The sequence below is a fragment of the Leptonychotes weddellii genome, chromosome 5 (genome assembly GCF_054177405.1).
Source record: "Leptonychotes weddellii isolate Sample4059 chromosome 5, ASM5417740v2, whole genome shotgun sequence".
NCBI classification, from domain to species: Eukaryota; Metazoa; Chordata; class Mammalia; order Carnivora; family Phocidae; genus Leptonychotes; species Leptonychotes weddellii.
In genome coordinates, this window is record NC_138373.1 from 9,192,604 (window position 1) to 9,199,128 (window position 6,525).

The window sequence follows — 6,525 nt, forward strand, 5'->3', positions numbered from 1 at the left end:
CAAAGGTATCCGGGTCCTGAGCCTTGTGAATATTACCAACTAACCCTATGACTATTAACTGCATTAGTCTGCTCAGGCGGCCATAGCCATGTACCCCAGACTGGGGGGCTTCAAAAACAAAAATTTATTTTCTCACAGTTTTGGAGACCAGAAGATCAAGATCAAGGTGTGGGCAGGGTTGGTTTCTTCTGAGACCCCTCTCCTCAGCTTGTTCTCCCTGTGTCTTCCCACGGTGGTCTCCGCTCTGTGCATATCTGTTCCTAATCTCCTCGTCTTATAAGGACACCAGTCAGATTGGACCAGAGCCCATTCTGATGACCATTTTAACCTAATTGCCTCGTTAAAGGCTCTCTCTCCAAACACAGTTGCATTCTGAGGTACTGGGGGTAGGATTTCAACATACGAATTTTGCAGAGATACAATTCAGCCCATAACAGTTACCTTATATGGGAAAAGAGTCTTTGCAGATGTGATTCAGTTAAGGATCCTGAGATGGGGAGATTATCCTGGTTGGCGCTAAATGCCATCACAAATATCCTTATAACAATCTGGACAGACTGTATGCCAACAAATTGGGACAACCCAGAAGAAATGGATAAATTCGTACAAACACACCACAAAGCAAGACTGAATCATGAAGAAATAGAAAATCTGAAAAGACGACTAACAAGGAGATTGAATCAATAATAAAAATTCTCCCAACAAAGAAAAGCCCAGGACCAGATGGCTTCACTGGTAAATTCTTTTTTTTAAGATTTTATTTATTTATTTTTTGCAAGAGAGAGAGCGCGAGAGCACAAGCCCAAGGGGAGGACGGGGGGTGGGGGGTGGGCAGAGGGAGAAGCAGGCTTCCCGCTGAGCAGGGAGCCCCATGCAGGACTCAATCCCAGGATCCTGGGGATCATGACCTGAGCCAAAGACAGACGCTTAATCCACTGAGCCACCCAGGCGCCCTTCACTGGTAAATTCTACCAAACATTGAAAGAATGAACACCTATCCTCCTGAAACTCTTCCCCCACCTCAAAAAAAACTGAAAGAGGAGGGAACATTTCCAAGTTTATTCTAAGAGGCCAGCATTACCCTGATACCAAAATCAGACAAAAACATGACAAGAAGAGAAAACTACAGAAAAGGGACCGCAAGAGGGAAGAATACATCCCCAGCCCACACACCCTCACCGAAACAAATATTTGGCAGCCGTTCGTGGACAAAAATGCTTGTGGGAGGTTTAGGAGCTAGGTAGATGGTGAAACCTCAGTGGTGCCCAAAACCCAGGATGCCCACTTTTATTTTTTTTTTAAGACTTATTTATTTATTTAAGAGAGAGCGAGAGCGTTGGGGGAGAGGGGCAGAGGGAGGGAATCTTCAAGTAGACTCCGCGCTGAGGGCAGAGCCCAACACGGGGCTCTATCTCACGACCCATGAGATCATGACCTGAGCTCAAACCAAGAGTCAGATGCTCCATTGACTGAGCCACCCAGGCGCCCCACAGGATGACCATTTTTAGAAGGTAGATCCACACACTGGTGGCAGGCCCATCAACTGTGGTCAGTAGACCAGTAGCTATGGACTTAGCACACACTGCTTCTCCATGATCCTGGCACCCACCCCTCCACCACAGGATCCAGGAGCAGGAATGCCCATCCAGCCCCCAGTAGACAGGACTGCTGGCCTCAGACCCGACTATAGTCCCTAAAACAGCCCCATGACTTGGCTCCAGCCCCATTGTACCGTGGCCTGGAAGCAGCTCCGCCCACCCAAGGACCAGCCCAGTATTGCAACGAAAGCACATTCAAGGACCCAGCAGAAGCCATGCCCACCCATGCCCTTGGGTGGGACCCCACGGTGGGCCCAACAAATGAGACCCAGCTCCAGCCCCACTATAACACAATCCCAGAGACAGACCCATAAATCCAGGGAACTGGCAGGAACAGGTCTTCAGCTATCAAAATGAGTCTGTAAAGACTGGAAGGGGTGTCAGTGTTCAGTGCTGAGAAATCCAGGCAAGGCCACACAGATCATGAAGAATCCAGTAAACATGACACTGCCAAAGGAAACTAATAAAGCTCCAGTAACCAACTCTAAAGAAAGGTAGAGGGGCGCCTGGGTGGCTCAGTCAGTTAAGCGGCTGCCTTCGGCTCAGGTCATGATCCCAGAGTCCTGGGATCAAGCCCCACGTCGGGCTCCTTACTCAGCGGGGAGCCTGCCTCTTCCTCTCCCTCTGCCTGCCACTCCCCCTGCTTGTGCTCTCCTTCTCTCTATCTCTATCAAATAAATAAATAAAATCTTTAAAAAATAAATAAAAAAAAGAAAGGTAGAGCCATGAGCTACCTGATAGAGAATGCAAAATAATTGTCCTAAAGAAGTCCAGTGAGCTGTAACACAGTGAGCTAAACAAAATCAGGAAAATAATACATGAACAAAATTAGAAGTTTAACAAACAGGGGCGCCTGGGTGGCGCAGTCGGTTAAGCATCCGACTCTTGATTTCTGCTCAGGTCATGATCTTGGGGTCCCGGGACTGAGCCCCACGTTGGGCTCCACACTGGGCGTGGAGCCTGCTTAAGATTCTCTCTCTCCCTTTCCCTCTTCCCTGGTCACGTGCACGTGCGAGCTAGCGCTCTCTCTCTCTCTCTCTCTCAAAAAAAAAATAAAAGGGTTAAGATGGGGGGCGCCTGGGTGGCTCACTTGGTTGGGTGTCTGGCTCTTGATCTCCGCTCAGGTCGTTTTTTTTTTTTTTTTTAATTTTTTAAGATTTTTTTTTAAGATTTTTAAGATTTATTTGACAGAGAGAGACACAGTGAGAGAGGGAACACAAGCAGGGGGAGTGGGAGAGGGAGAAGCAGCCTTCCCGCTGAGCAGGGAGCCCGATGCAGGGCTCGATCCCAGGACCCCGGGACCATGGCCTGAGCCAAAGGCAGACGCCCAACGACTGAACCACCCAGGCGCCCCTCCACTCAGGTCTTGAGCTCAGGGTCATGAGTTCGATCCCCGCACTGGGCTCTGTGCTAGGCGTGGAGCCTCCTTAAAGCAAAAAATGATTAAGATGGTAAATTTATATTATGTGCTTTTTACCACAATTGAAAAAAGAAGCAGCTAGAAGAAAGGCACTGATTCTCCTCTAGAGCTTCCAGAAGGAGTGCAGCCTTTGATTTGGGCTCAAACTGATTTCAGACTTCTGGTCTCCAGAACTGTGAGCAAGTCAATTTCTGTTGTTTGTGAATCTGCTCCCCACCACACACACGTACTCATGTTCACTTAGACCGAGTTTGTGGTGATTTGCTAGAGCAGCCCTCAGGAGACAGTCAGTAAAGGATTCACTCTAATATCAGGGGAATCAGAGCCATGAGGATTAAAAGCCAGGATGGGGGAACTGGGCTGGCTTAGTAGGAAGAGTTGTGTGTTCAAGCTCCACATTGGGTGTAGAGATTGCTAAAAAAATAAATAAACTTTTGGGGCGCCTGAGTGGCTCAGTCAGTTAAGCGTCTGCCTTCGGCTCAGGTCCTGATCTCAGGGTTCCGGGATCGAGCCCCACATGGAGCTCCCTGCTCAGTGCGAAGTCTGCTTCTCCCTCTCCCTTTACTCCTCCTCCTGCTCATGCTCAAATAAATAGATAAAATCTTTAAAAAATAAATAAACTGAAAAAAATATTTTTAAAAATTAAAAAGAAATAAAAGCCAGGAAAGAAGATAGGGAGTGACAAAGAATGGTACATTATTGGAAGGGGTGGGGATACCTGACCTCCCGTCAAAGACCCTGTGATGAGCGCATGCTTGGGAAGTTAGAACAGCACAAGAGGTGCACCGTGGTTAACAAAAGTGAGCAAGGAGAAAAGAAGTAAAAGCAAAGAACTAGCCAGGGGCTAAGTCCTGTAAAGGTCGAAGTAAGGGCTTTGGGTTTAAAAGCAAGAAAATGTCACACTTTGACCCATGTGTTTGGAGGCTCCGAAGGGTAATAAAAGGACACGACCTGGGGACTATTGCCCTGTACACCCAGCTAGACCAGGGAGGAGGGAGAAATGGTGGAATTCTGGATATATTCTGTACAGAAAGCCAAAAGAATGTGCTGACGATCAGATGGCAAGGGGCAAGGGGAGAGGATGAGAGAAGTCAAGGGCACCTGCAAGTTTGGACCTGAACCACTAGATGATGGTATTGTCATTTACTGAGATGAGGAACAGCTGCGGAAGAGCAGCTCCAGGCACCAATTAAGAGCTCTGGCCTGGACACATTAAGTGTGAGGTGCCCATTTGCCATCAAAGTGGAGGTGCCAAGGAGACATTTGGGTCCTTAGGTCCTGCAGTTCAAAGACGGGGCAGGGGAGCACCAAGCAACATGCCTGGGTGAGGTCACCCAGAGTGGGAGAGAAGGGGGCAGACTGTGTCTGACCGCAGGGATTCCGTGATGCCATCTCTTTGTCCCGAGGCTAGGACAGCTCAGGCTCAGGCCCCTGCCCTGGGTGACAGCCTTGGGCTCATCCTGTGACAGTGTCTCCATCCCCCATGGAGCTTCTTGCTTGTCACCAGCTTGTGTTTAGCCAGACATCAATTTAGCAAGTTTGGACAAATCCTAATCACTGACCTGGAGTAAACGAGCCTTTCCCCCCAGGGCTCTTGACCCCTCATCTAGAAAATTTTTATCGTGAACCCCATCAGTAAAATATTTTTGAGCAAACATCATATACACACACACACACACACACACACACACACATTTGCCACTTGGATGGCAAACAAGCACCCAAAACTTAATGCATCCAAGCCGGGGCTCTTAATTTGCTCCCCACCACACACACATACTCATACTCACTTAAATCATAGACGTACTTGACTATGCGAACAAAACATGGTCATCCCATAACCGTGCAAAAGCCGTTTACGAAGAGTCCTCAAAAGATGAAAAACAATACTTGAACGATTATATTACTTAAAAGTACAAAATTCTTTTTTTGTCTTAAAAAGAAAAAAAAGATGTAATACCTTATATGAGCAATGTGACTGAATACGTCAGATTTGATGAGCCAGTCACTGGTTCTGCCGGGACGGGGGCTGACAAGCAGTTCCTACCAAGGATAGAAGCCCAGCTCCATCTTTTTGTTTGTCTTGCAGTATCAGCATTGGCTTTGATCTCGGCTTTCTTTTCAGGAATCTTTAGCAGCCACCAGTCCATTCTGTGTTAGTTTTGTTAAAACTTGACAATATCACTCAGCTAACTAGGCACAGGTGCATGGCCCCTCCAGATCCACTCTGTGCCCTCCTCCAGCCTGCACTGTGGCCTGCTCCCGAAGCCATCCGACCAACAAACAGAGCAAGGACACTGACACCAACCTAAATATTAAGTATTTTAAGAGCCCAGGTTCTTTCTTGTCAGAAATTAAAATTCTAGGGCGCCTGGGTGGCTCAGTTGGTTGAGCGACTGCCTTCGGCTCAGGTCATGATCCTGGAGTCCCGGGATCGAGTCCCGCATCGGCCTCCCTGCTCGGCAGGGAGTCTGCTTCTCCCTCTGACCCTCCTCCCTCTCATGCTCTCTGTATCTCATTCTCTCTGTCTCAAATAAATTAAAAAAAAAAAGAAAGAAAGAAATTAAAATTCTAGGGGCGCCTGGGTGGCTCAGTCGTTGAGCGTCTGCCTTCGGCTCACGTCATGATCCCAGGGTCCTGGGATCGAGCCCTGCGTCGGGCTCTCTCCTGGGCGGGAAGCCTGCTTCTCCCTCTCCCACTCCCCCTGCGTGTGTTCCCTCTCTCACTGTCTCTCTCTGTCAAAAAATAAATAAAATCTTAAAAAGAAAAGAAAAGAAATTAAAATTCTAATATTTTCTTCCCTCCTCCAGGAACTGTATTTTGCACCCAGGGGTGAGTGTCCTTGCTTTGCAGGCCATTGGCAGTGGGCCCTGGCTAGAGGATTCTACACACACATGATTATGTAGAGCCCAAGTCGAGGCCGCTCTGCCCCTTGTTCACTGGGCACCCCTCGGCATGGTGCTCAACCTCTCCACTCACCACCTGTCTGCAATGGGATGAAGTGGGAGGGTGCGTCTAAAGGGATAAAGGGTCGCCCCCTCCCCAGGTCCAGCATTCTAGGATTCTCCACTTCTAGGCAGGATGGTCCATCTCTTCAGTGCTAAACTGGGGACCTGTGCTTTGGGGACGGCCCAAGTCCTCTGGCCATTTCACTCAGCCCAAACCCTGCTCAGCTATGCCTCTTTCCGCACCCTGGGCAGGGTAGCGCCAGCTCCAGGTCTCCAGAACTAGGAAGAGCAGACCCCTGAGCACATCTGTCAAGGTCCGGGCAGAGGTTCACTCCTCCCCAGATCGTCCTCCTTTAGCTCCCTGCCTAGGCGGTGAGGGCCTGAGACCTGGGCCATGGCCTTCCCCCGCCAGGGCCTGACCTCACTGCAGGCCTCAGAGACAGAGAGAGGACCTGACAGGCGCCCCTCCCCAAGGCGACCACCACGGTCCTCAGGGTCCACACCGCCTCCTCCAGCTCGGGTCTGGGTTCTTGGCCTCCAGCTGGTTCGGGTCACAGGG